The sequence below is a fragment of the Hyperolius riggenbachi genome, chromosome 12 (assembly GCF_040937935.1).
Source record: "Hyperolius riggenbachi isolate aHypRig1 chromosome 12, aHypRig1.pri, whole genome shotgun sequence".
NCBI lineage: Eukaryota > Metazoa > Chordata > Amphibia > Anura > Hyperoliidae > Hyperolius > Hyperolius riggenbachi.
The window spans coordinates 138,690,547-138,704,063 of record NC_090657.1 but is presented as its reverse complement, the minus strand read 5'-3'; the positions used below and the strand labels follow the sequence as shown (position 1 = coordinate 138,704,063).

Sequence of the window (13,517 nt, the reverse complement as noted above, 5' to 3'; positions counted from 1 at the left end):
ACACTGTTTTGAGGTTAGAGCTGTGCTCCACAAAACGCGTTATCTAATTATTAAAATTTCTTTCTTATATTGGCGTTGCCCCTTCTTCTTCGAGGTAAGCCATTTTATGTTTATTACATCCATGATTATTTTTTGGGGCACCTTCTCTCTCCAAGTGATATTGTTTACAGCCCCCTATGTATTAGAGGTTGCTGTCAATTGTGTGTTTTGTGTAACCATACATTTGTTTTTTTCTGGAGTGCAACCCACACATTTGAAGACAAAGAACCAGAGTGGGGATGGGATTTCCTCACTGGTTTTTATACTGTGGTTGCTGGTCTTGCACCCCACCTTTGTGAGTACCTTATCACTTTGTATCTATCCAGAATTTGACATTAATATACTACATCATAAAGGGCTCCTGGTCTCTCTCTGTGTTTTTACTGTATCGGTAGGAAGTCTGTTTTTCATTTTTATAACAGGCATTTGATGGGTGAGGTGGTAATTTTTACAACAAAGGGGTATTGAGGCAGCTGTTAGTTTTCAATAATCATCCTTTATGTACTTTAAAAGTATCAGCTGTTTTCCATCATGTCAATGTATGGATTAATTTTGGTATTAAGCTGAATTCAACACTGCATATTTTGCTGTTATAGTAATAATAATGATAATAATATTTGTTATATTTATTATTAATAATTATTTAATCTGGACTGCAGTATATTATACGGACACTAGGTGGGGATGTGAGCTTAGTGACTGTGTATTAGACAGCAAATGTAGTACATAAAGCGTGAATACCACAAGAGGGCGCTATTGTCATTTAGTTGCCTGAACATCAACAGAATTGGTTCTCCTTTTCCTTCTAGTTGGTCTACATCTCTGGTCTTTCTATCTGGCAGTAAGAGTTTAGGCTGCAGAGTCATGACAATGTATTGTGCAAGAAATAGTGCTGTTTTCCACTATTTTCAGAAAGCTTTTGAAGTAAATCAGTAAATCATCCTGAAGCACCCTAACTCAAAACTTCTAGCTTTTATCTTCAGCAATAACATTGTGGTGTTAAAACTGTTTTACCACACCTGGTCACCAGAGGGTGTATAGTCTTCTATTTATGCTAAATACACACAATGCAATTTTCTGTCCGATTGACGGGAATCGCTTTTTCTGACATGTCCAGTCTGCTACCATTCGATAACTAGATCTATTTTCTGAAGTTATAATGGGACAATCTATCCCATTATTGATCAGGAACTGTTTGGACATGTACACTTGATACAACTTCCTGTTAGATTACCCAATCGATTGGACAGGAAATGTAACCGTGTGTACCCAGGATAACCCTTTCCAATCCAATTTTCTCATCACCAAGGATATTTACGTGGTGCAGAAGGGGGTAAAAGTGACAGACTTCGTCCAACACTTTGATCTGAATAGTCTAGCACCGTGCTGGACTAGATCCAAGACACTGCATGCAACGAAGAGCCCAAATGCACCCAGGTCATATTTATATTATATGGTGCAGCTGCACAGCATTGGCCTGGCGATGATCAAAGTGTGGACTTAGTCCGACAGTTTAATCTTAAAGGGTACCTGAGATGGGCTTTATAGCTGTATTTATACTTACCTGGGGCTCCCTCCAGCCTCATGAGGTGTGGGCTTTCCAGTCTCTTGCAAATCTACCTGGAAATCCAGCCAGTTACAGCCATCTTGCACTTCTGTGCAGAACACTCCCAGCTGCGGTAGCGCGACGGGGGAGTGCGCAGTCAAGCCGCACATGTGCAGATGAGCGTGGACAAGTGGATTATCAGGAGGATTTGCAAGAGAATGGAAAGGCCATAAGGGACTCCACACACCTCATGGGACTGGAGCTAGCCCCAGGTAAGTATAAATACAGCTTTATTATTATTATTTATTGGATTTATATTGCGCCAACATATTACGCAGCCCTGTACAATACATACTATTACAGGCAATGATAACTATTGGCCGACAACACAATACAGCTAATAAGCAATAAGAAGCAACGACACAATACAGGTAGTAATACAATGCCTGATCATATACTGGAATGGTAGTCCCAATAATACAAGTTCACATTACTCTGGGTTAGAGTGTACAATCAAGAGCTATAAAGCCCATCTCAGGTTTACTTTAAAAGGCTGATGCCATGCTGGATCCCTGTTTGACATCAGGGCTGGAAGGGGTTAAAATCAGGGGATTGTACCACCAATGTAATGGTAATGTTCATGCCACTATTTTAGAGGTGGGGAAAAACTTTCCCACCACTAAATATAGCCCAGTCACATTATTTTCCACAGAAAGAAAGAAGATGGGGCTTTGAAGCCAAAGCTACACAGAAATGTTGATCCCTTCTTAAAATGCAAAGTACAGGAAATAATTGCAGTGTAGGGGAGCTAAGCAATTTATATACACTGCTCAGTGGCGTAGCTAAGGAGCTATGGGCCCCGGTGCAAGTTTTACATGGAGCCCCCCAAGCACTCTATACATAACAATTGATACGGCGCACCAAAACCTGCCAAGGCCAACCACAGTGTCAGAGGTGCAAGGAGGGGATGGGGAACAGCTTGTAAATGATTACTACTATTTAAAACATCTATAGAAGTGATTATCAATAGCACAAGACCAATAGAGAGCTAATACTGTGATTGAGGAGGGCCCCTCTGGCCCAAGGGCCCCGATGCATTTACAACCTTTGCACACCCTATTGCTACACTGCTGACACTGCTGTTTTATACAATGGTTCCCTGAAGACAGCAATAGAAATTATACTTTGGCCAGCTAAAATGGCCAATAATGGCTGTTTTGTCCAAGCATCTCCTGTACAAAAGATCTTCTCATCTCAGGACAAAACAGCTTCTTCATCTGAAAACCTAATTTGTGGGTATATAATGTTTTCAGCCAATGTCATAGTTTCCAATTGTTCCTTTTCCCTCAAAGGCAATCTTAAGCCCCCCCCCCCCCCCCCAAAAAAAAAGATTTTAACCACTTAGGTTTATCTGGACGGATATATCTGTCCAGATAGCCTGCCCTGCTGCCGATGTGTCGGGTGCGCTCCAGAGCGTGCTCCCGCCGTCCTTCCGTTAGCCCGAAGATCAATGAATGGGAACACAGTTCCCATTCATTGATCTAAGTCTCCGTATAAAAGACCAACACCATCAGCGAGACGGCTTTGTCTTTCATAAATCCCCTTCTGTCCCGTCCACGCGTTACTTCCGCTTGCGTAATAATACCTGGCATGTTGTAGTCAAATAGTAAAATTACATCTGGAAATAAAATTTTCCAGATAATAACATTTTTTTATTGTTAAAAATAGTCCCTTACCTCCCACACTCCCCAATAGCTACACCACATTTTTTTTTTTGAAAAAAAAAAATGATAAAAAAAAAATACATAAATAGCTACCTTAGGGTCTAAACTTTTCTAATATGTATGTAGTAAGTATATTACTGTTATTTTTAAAATTATGGGCTTGTAATAAGTGATGGATGAAAAACTGAAAAAATGCACCTTTATTTCCAAATAAAATATTGGAGCCATGCATTGTGATAGGGACATAATTTAAACAGTGTAATAACTGGGACAAATGGGCAAATAAAATACGGTAGCATGTATTAATTTCAAACTATAATGGCCAAAAACTGAGAAATAATGAATTTTTCCCATTTTTTTCTTAATCTTCCTGTTAAAATGGATTTAGAATAAAATAATTCTTAGCAAAATGTACCACCCAAAGAAAGCCTAAATAGTGGCGGAAAACACAAGATATAGATAATTTCAGTGTGATAAGTAGTGATATTTATAGTTATTGGCGAATGAATGGGAGGTGAAAGTTGCTCGGATGCATAAGGTGAAACAACACTGTAGGCTGAAGTGGTTAAAGAGAACCCGAGGTGGGTTTTACAAATCCTAATTGCATACAGAGGCTGGGTCTGCATATCATGGCCAGCCTCTGTTGCTATATTTTTCCCCCCAGACCCCCCCCCCTCGTGCTCTGCTTTACCCCCCAAAGTAAAATGCCGTGCTAGCGACACACAGCGTGTAGCCAGCAGGCTGTTTACATGCACACTGTCACTCTCTGCCGCTCCCCCGTCTTCTCTATTTCGCCTCTCCCCGCCCGTGTCCCTTCCCTCCAATAAGCAGGGAAGGAAGGGACGTGGGCAGGGAGCAACAGAGGCTGGGCATTATATGCAGACCCAGCCTCTGTATGCAATTAGGATTTGTAAAACTCACCTCGGGTTCTCTTTAACTTACCTGGGGTTTCTTCCAGCTCCCTTGAATCCTACTGTGCCTACGACTTCCTCTTGATCCCCTCCAGGCAGTCGGTGGCTACTGCGCACGCGCGGCCCTGAGACATGCGCACCCTGGTCTTGCTCCTGTGTCGGGAGCGTTCTGCACATGCGCAGAATTACCCTCTTTTTTTGTTCATTTGTCCCTCGTTTAGGAATGATGTTAATATCTATGTAAAAACATCTGAACATCATTCCTAAGAGAAAAATAAGACCTACCCTGAAAAAAAGCTCTACCATGATTTTTAAGGGTGCTTGAAATATAAACCCTACTCCAAAAATAGGCACTGGTTACAGTTTATTAAAAAAAAAAAAAAGTATGTAAAATGTTGCAGGACAGATAGATTCTTCACCAAAGAAAGCGGACACCCCTAAAATAATCACACTCAAAAGACCCCACAATACCAAAAATAATAAGGGCTGCCAAGTGGCGGGCTCTCACTTACAGTTTGCATAGTCCCAGTGGGGTCATTCCATTCCTGAGCTCATTTGATTAGAGTGTTGTGTCTGTTTCCAGGCACCAGGGGGCAGCAACGACCATGCTTGACTGCAGTGGAACTGGAAGAGACAGCTGGGATGCCAAGGCACCCGAGAGCATGTGATGATTCTGTCACAGGAGTGACACCAGCACGACTACCCAATCTGTGTGAGAGCCCAGATTCCATCCACCATCAGCACTTGCCAGCCCTATTTGTTTTTGCTGTCATGGGATGTTATATTTGAATAAATGTTGACTTTTATGTTCAAGAATAAATGTAGATTGTTGTTCATGGAAAAATAATCCCCTGAAAATAAGTCCCAATGCAAAAAAAAATAATATAAGACCCTGCATCATTTTCAGGGAAACTGTATTTTTCTACTGAAAATGTATTTAATGGACTCTTCACTTTATTCTCATCCTTAAAGGTGATATATTTCTTATTTTACAATGAAGGACAAGTAGTGATGACAGAAAGTATCAATGTAGTTTTAATTATAAAATTACATATTCTTGAATATTTTTTCAAACATTTATTGAAATAGAAGTAGTAACATTTTTAATAAAACTACACTTTTGCTTGTGGATTCTTTGTGGTATGCATTAATAGGGGCGTAATAGAGATGTGGCAGGAGGGCGTGTCTTAACAGTGTCCCTTTTTCTTATCTTAAAAAGTTGGGCGGTTTAGCCAACATCATAGAAATATAACCATGGCAGCCACCCAGCTATAAAGGGAGAAATTTAAGTCCACTACACAAACTGCAATAAATTCACCCAAACATGTTTAACCCCATTCCACGTTCTTTAAAACTGAAAAAAAAGAGAAAAAAATCCTTTAAAAAGACTGCAAAGTCAATTTGAGCAATATAAAGTCTACAATGATAAAGTACAAAATTTGAGATTACATTCATTGAAAACTGCAAAACAAAATGTTTTTGTGTCAGATTAATCAGGGGAAAGTCACCCAATGTCAGGAGGAATCTACGTCCTTTTACGTTCCAAACTTGCTAATTCATCCTTTAATGTGATGTATAGCTTCGCTGACCAATAGAAAAGCTTTATTCCTTTCCACCTTGCCTTATTGCTCATCTCTGGAACTCTAGAATTTAAGACATGGAGTTTCACTGTAAGTAAAGAGTGATTGTGTACTTTATCATCATATGATCAGTTTATATTGCTCAGATGTATTTACTCTAAAGGTGGCCATACATTACTCAATAAAAACGTTTGATTTTCATGTTTCTATCACAAAAAACAGTTGATTGCAGGGTTCTTTGAGTGTCTGGGATTGGATTGACCGCGGCACACCGCTACTGTTAGGCATAAGTAGGGGTGTAATAGTTATAGGCACCGGAAGGGAAGGTGAGTTCTAGCCATAGTTGGGGGGAGGGGGTTACAGTTACAGTTAGGTATAGGTAGGAAAGGGTTAGTGTGAGATATAGGTTAGTGAAGTCGATAGCTTAATATCTGATAGATTACCGAAGTCTTAACTATTGGCGATACTTGAAACGGTGTCATCATTTCCTGGGCGCCTTTATTAAATACATGCCTCCAAATTACTTATAGCAGAAGTTGCTCAATAGGTATGTCAAAGCCTGCTACTAATAAGTGGATTACTTCAAGTGTTAAAAGAGAATAACAAGGGTTCCTGCTCTGTGTAGCTATTTACTCATTCAGGGAAACGGGGACTTCTAGGCAGTCTGTTGCCATGGTTGCAAAGCAATGCATCAGGAGATTACGATTAGTCTTGGAAATTCATAGCTGACTAAAAATTGATATAAAATAGTTTTAAAAAAAAATTATATTACAAGATGCCAGAACACTCATGCAACACCAATCTATGTGTATTTAATGTATTATTGGCATTGTAATTATCTTTTTTAGGATTAAAAGATTATCTTACGGGTACCTGGGAGGTAGAAGGTTAAGGATAAAGAGCCAAGGTTAAAGGGTAACTCCACTTAAAAAACAAACATGTATGTGACCTATGTCATCACTACACAAGGCATTTGGTACCTGAATGGTGTTAAGTATTATCTTTCAAATTCAGTCTGCAGCTGCTATAACTCTGTAGTAAACATGCTGTAAACCATGACAACACCATATTTCCATTGGTGTTGATGGTTGAGATGTCTGCACAAACCAAGGAAGATAAATGCCATGCATTCTTTTTCACTAGCGCGAGAGATGGGGATGCAGCCAGCGCCACTATAGGCCGTAATAGGAATTACGGCTAGAGCTGCACTTAGTAAGTAATTTGGGCGCCGTCAAAAGATGGAGCTCAAATTACTTTTAAAACACTGTAATTTGGCCGCCAGCATAGCTGGAAGCCGAATTACATCATTCCCTACCATCAGGGGCGTAGCAATAGGGGTTGCAGAGGTTGCGACTGCATCGGGGCCCTTGAGCCAGAGGGGCCCCAAAGGGCCTTCCCTCAACTACAGTATTCGCTTTCTATTGGTCCTCTGCTCATAATGATCACTTCTATAGATACTTTGAATAGTGGTAATCATTAACAAACTGTTTCCCATCCCCTTCTTGCACCTCTGACACTGTAGTTACCATTGGCAGGGTTTGGTGCGCCGTATCAATTGTTAGGTATAGAGTGCTTGGCGGGGCCCCATTGTAAAACTTGCATCGGGGCCCACAGCTCCTTAGCTATGCAGCTGCCTACCATCCACGTCAACCTGGAGGGGGATTAGTAATTAGCGCCGCCAGGACTTGTGCAGGTTCAGGGTAAGCCATATAACGGGTTTACTCCCAGTGGCTATTTCATAGGTATGCCCTTTTTCACCGCTACAGTTTCTTTAGGCCATATACATTTAACAGCATTATTCAGCTATAATGCTAAGAACCGCCGGAGGGATTGACCAATAATCATCTGTCATAAGACGCCATTACTGTTGTGCAGTTCTTTTTCTGCAGCCCGCCGGTCTCCTCTCTGATGTGCTCAAGCTGTGTATGGGCGTTTAGGAACATGAAAGTACAATAAAAATAATGCTTGCTTCATGTTATAAAATGAAAAGAGAAAATGTCAGGATGGATGTCACACATTCAGCCCTTCAAACATGACCTATTTCTCCAGGCAGCGGAGGTTTGGAGTACATTGATGTGGTCTGACATATTGGTAGATGCAGTGAAAGATCTGCAAAGGTCTCAGCTTTTTCCATACTGATCCCTAGTGTGCCAAACAAACGCACAGCCGTGCCAGAGCTCAGCTATGCTGTCTGTGTACAAAAAATGGCGCTAAAAGCTTACAGAGAAGACATCAATTGGTAGTATTTATCTGTGGTTTTTAGCACAAGTACCGGCAGAAGCGGATGGTATGTAATGGCGCTCATCCAAACCCCGCACCCTTAACTGCACACACCATTATGAACCCCCCTTATTGGGAGTTTGTTTATTTTTTTTAAAAAATCCAGTGCTCGTTTCGCTTTAAAGGGAACCTGAAGCGAGTAAAATTTTTTAAAATAAACACATGACGTAGCTGCACATTAATATTACATATTAACCTCACAGTCAGTTCCTCTCAGAAGCTCACCATTTTCTTCTTACAGTGATCTCTTCCAGTTCTGACAATATTTTGTCAGAACTGAAATATACCAGTTGCTGTCAGTTATATATCAGTAGCTGTCAGTTACAACTGAATGTGCAAGGTAATGTCCATGTTTCCCTATGGCTCAAGTCAGTGATATTTCAGTTTAACAGTGTGCTGACCAGGAAGCTGTTATGGGGTAATGGCCATTTTTAAAATGGAGGATGGAAAATTCCATTGATCACAGTGGACAAATTGGACGCAGGAGAGGAGAAAGATTTAGGAGTAGACTACACATGAGGTAAGTATGACCTGTGTATGGTTATTTTGACTTTTTTTATTCTCAGTTCAGGTTCTCTTTAAGGCCTAGGCTGAACTGATGTGTGCTCGGCCTGGTAATAGTTTCTTAATTATAGACTTATTTTGATAAACAACATAATTTCTTTATATAACAAGTTATTGGGGCTAATAAAATCAATGAATGTAGGAAATGATTATCCCACTGGAAAATTGTTTAGGCAAACTGGGAGGGGAGAAGGGGAGGGGCATACAGTATGCTGCGTTCCCTCGACCTGTGTTTTTCCTTGACCCCCATCAGACTGTGTGCAAAGCAACGCTGTTACGAATAAGCTGGCTGTTGGATATGTGCAATCTGTATACAATGGCTACCCAATAGCTGTCTTTGGCTTTATACAATCGCTGTGTTTTCCTATGTAAATTTGTACTATTACTAAGTTGATTAAAGGATTTTTTTCTATATTTGTACAAAAATGTCTTAATATCAGTTAGGTCCCTTTTACACTTTATGCGTTGGTATGTTTTAGTGTGCGTTGGTACGCGTTTTTTCTGTAGCAGTGCATTCTGAAAAACATTTCAGTTAAAACGTGTATAGTGGGAACTATGCCATAGGAAAACGTGGGCATTATTTTGAAAATCGGTTTTCTTTCAGTTATAACTGAGAGCAACTGATTAAGTGTAAAAGGAGTCTAGAGCCTGTACACACTGCTGCGCTTGCGCTGCATTTTTAAAATCGTATGCGATTTTTAAATCGCAAAGCCTTTATGAAACTAGAAAAATCGGATTGCACCAGTGTGTGCAGGTCTTCATGATTTTCATGATTTTTCAAACGACCTTGAGATTTAAAAAGGCATGCGATTTTAAAAGCGCAGCACAAGTGCAGCAGTGTGTACTGGCCATTATTGTATGCCCCTCCCCTTCTGTAGGGCACCAGAATAGCCAGAAACAGCCCTGATGAGAGATAATTCATGAGATAAACAGGGAGAGCTATTTCATTAACCTATCGGTGCCACGCGCGTTACCAGGGTTGCGCATACGTTGCTATGGTATAATGTGTTATGCATCAGGTGTCAGGAGAGCTATATGGTGAGTTAATAAGTAAGGCGTGAGATAATTCATGAGATACGTTTTGTGAAATATGCCTCATAGTCACTTGATAGAAGAAAACTAGCTTGTGCTGCTATCCATTTTATTTCTATGGGTTACTTTACTTTATATAAGCAAGAAGTTTTGAATCAGGATGCTGATGCTGATGGTTAACACGGTAAAATATTTTACTGCTGCCACTTTACCTTTATATAGTAAGTCAAACCTGTTTTTTACAAAATGCCTTATTTACCAATCAGCCAAGGATAGTACCATCCCCTGACTAGTGATTTGTATTAGTATTATTACTGTGGTTAATATTATTAACCCAGCCCAACAAATATTTAAGCATTGCTTCTAGTAATCTGCAATGACAAAATAATTAACATGCCAGTCTTCCCACTGCTCATGGGTGACCGTCTGTCAACAGATTAGCTGGATTTAAAGCCCAATTAAACCTTGGCAGCAAAATCACTGCTAGTGATAGCTCCATAAATCATAAAGCTGGCCTTACCTGCTGTGAGGCCCTGAGGCTCGCCTATGTGCAGAGACGTACTGGAATGTGGTAGCAGTGGCGCTACCCGCGGAGGATCCATTCCAGTGCTCAGAGATCCCACTGACCATAGTGTATGTGGCTGTGTACAACCTAATGGTTTTCAGTGGGCATTCAGAGGAGCCAGAAATGGCTCTCACTCTAGAGCAGTCCTGAGCCATTGGTTCTGAGTTCCAGCACTCCTCTCCTCATCTCAAACACGTAAGACCTGCCAGGATTTAACTGGGCTTTAAAAGGTACCTGCACTCTGTTAATTTTTATTTAATAAAAGGTATTTATATGTTCTACACTGGCACATAATTTGCTGGATACCTTTACTTTATCTCTGTGGACTTACATTCCTCAGATATTCCCACTTCAAGCCTCCAAGTTCAAGTAAGCTGTGCAGTGTACACAAATTCAGACAGATGCATAACAGCAACATACATTCCTATTCATAAAGCATTGCTATATTTAATAAGGGCAATGGTAATTTGGCTACTGGCATTTAGTTAACTAGCTTCAGCCGCTACAGTATGCAGCCCATAGACTTGCATCGCAGCTGCGTATTGCTACAGTTTAAAGGGGCACTATACAGTAGTAAAAAACTGGAAAATGTAAAATACATATGTACAGCGACATTCACATGTCCCTGAGTAAACACACTGTAATTTTTTTTTACCTCCTGTGTAGCTGTCACCTACAATAGGTGCTGTAATCTTCCACTGTTCTGGCAGCTGGTCTATGCTACTGCCACTCAAGGAGTGCCTTTAAAAATAAAAGAAATTCTGAGAATCCCCCATGATGAGATGGATTAGTCCAACACCTGTCTGTAAGGCTTTGTTGCAACTTGAGTGAAGAACAGACATTTTTTGTCCGTTCTCCACTTATCGCTAAACGGACAGTGAACATTATTTTATAAAATGCCGGTTTGGCAGTAATTTATAAAAAGAAGCCTTTCACACTTGCCACACTGCATCGGATCCGTGGGATACGTTGCAGTAAGTGGACTGCACTTCTGTGCAATCCGCAATAATCGCGTGCAGGTGGATACGCTCCCCCATTTAGCCTATGGGGGTAACGCATCTGCTTCGGGCTACGGCTGGATCACGGCGGACCATCGGAGCAGTCTTAAAACAGTGAAGATTCTGCCGAAAAGTGGCAATGTTTCTACAGACATAACGTATTTTTTTCAGCAGTCTGGTTAGTCACTAATAGATGTGTATATATATATACTGTATATATATGTAGGAGATACTGTGATACAGCACCAAGCATATATTCATTTTTGACAGTCAAAATAATTACTCATGATGGATTTGACCAGCAGTGTCACTGTCACTCTTCTAAACTACATGTATTGTCTCTTGGAGAAAGTAGGGGGAAGGTGGGGGATGAAAAGTTTCCTTCTTTGGGAAGTCCACGTTGTGTCAGGCATAGAAGACACACACAGTAGCTCAGTGGTTAGCACACTTCCCTTGATAGAATCCCAGGTCTATATACCAGTTAGGACATTTTCTGGCTGGAATGTGTGAGCTATCTCTGTGAAGAAGAGGGTGCTCTAAAATATTGTCTCTGCTGGTGACATTTTGGAGAACTCCATGTACTTTGGCAGCATGACTGACTAGGGCTCTCTTCTGCTGAAAATCGCAAATGCAAACACGATTCTTTATCATTTACACTGAAAGGATTCCCGTGCATTTTACCGCAATTTTTGTGCAATTGTTCTCTCAACAATTACGGTAAGTTTGAAAAATAATTAGCAGATAAATCACACATCGCATAGCACAGTGTTTGGTATATGATGTTCTTGTGCTCCCATTGACTTAAAGGACAACTGAAGTGAGAGGGATATGGAAGCTGCCATATTTATTTCCTTTTAAACAATACCAGTTGCCTCTTGGGCCTGTTGGCCTATTTGGCTGCAGTAGTTTCTGAATCACACACCTGAAACAAGCATGCAGCTAATCTTGTCAGATCTGACAATAATGTCAGAAACACCTGATCTGCTGCATGCTTGTTCAGGGTCTATGGCTAAAAGTATTAGAGACAGCAGGATGCCGGCAAATCGGCGCGGAGCGGCGGCTATCGGGCAGTACACGCAGCTAGCAAAGTGCTAGCTGCGTGTACAAAAAAATATTATGCAAATCGGCCAAGCATGACCTGAGAAATTCCCCTGCGCTCGGCTCGGGCTTACTGCCAGGGAGGTTAAAGTAACTTTTCAGCACTTAGCAATTGAAAGGGTAGGGAAAAATATGTGAAAAAGTACTATAATATTTTGAGTATTTTCTTGCTTGCTGGTGGTTTATTTTATTGATAAGTAGTAAAAAATATCACCGTGGAGAAAACTCTGTAGAAAAAGTTAATTGCATATGGGCCCTTGTGTCCAAATGGGACTAAATGAGATATCTGTCCTTGTGTGGACATAATGAATATTACATGCAGCTTGAGACAAATGGTCATAGAGACCTCACCCCCATCATGAGACTGACCCCATCCCCAGTGCTCTATCTAGACAGCACATTGCAGACTCTAGTGACAGCACATAGGTTACTAGTCCCATGAAGAGCCTTCGTCTCTTTCTTCATACCTATAAATAGGAGAAGCAGCAGACACCTGTTCTCTTCTAGCCTTGTGTAAAAAGCAGCTGTCCTTCACTAGGAATAGAAGTGACAGACATAAGATGAAGGCCCCCTTCTCCCCAAACTCCATTTCCCCTCCCAGCCTGCACAAGCACGTCTAGATCAAAGCACTGAGAAGATCCCACTATTTCACACAGAGGTTATCATATTGCTGATAGAATGTACATGGAAGCAAGAAGAGATTAAATGGGGGAACATTAGCTCACGGTTTAATGGCACATTTCTCCTTGTAGTAGTGATAAATTGTTCTGGGGCCTTGCCGGTGACTGTAAAGGCATATGTGGTGGTAGTGACGGGGTTAAAGGTGTGCCTATGACCAGGCAAGGACATAATGACAGGGAAACATTTCTGGGTTGCTGTGCATGATTGTGTACAACTGTGTACCTGCAGCACTGGCTCCTCCATGAATGTCCCTGTGTTTACGTCCCTCTGCAGTTTCTGGCTGTGTGGTCCTTGTTTACATGTTTAACTTCTGTTGTATTTCATTTCTTTTTTACTGGCCTTCCTTTTAAAGCAAGCCCACTGACTTTTTTCTTCAGCATACATCATGGACGTTTTTGGTCATATTAGGCCGTGGCCTAAGCTCAGCTTTGCAGTTTATAGTTAAAGGGACTCCGAGCAGTGCAGAAACTATGGAAAGATGCATATCATTTTAAAGCTC

General features: G+C 40.9%; 2 protein-coding genes across 6 annotated transcripts in view; one reads left to right on the top strand and one right to left on the bottom strand.

The window, feature by feature from the left end:
* SNX21 (sorting nexin family member 21) overlaps nt 1-13,517 on the top strand; it is a 368,146-nt gene that overhangs the window by 204,990 nt on the left and 149,639 nt on the right. The window lies entirely within an intron of this gene.
* Nucleotides 1-13,517, bottom strand: part of TNNC2 (troponin C2, fast skeletal type) — a 49,848-nt gene that overhangs the window by 25,877 nt on the left and 10,454 nt on the right. The window lies entirely within an intron of this gene.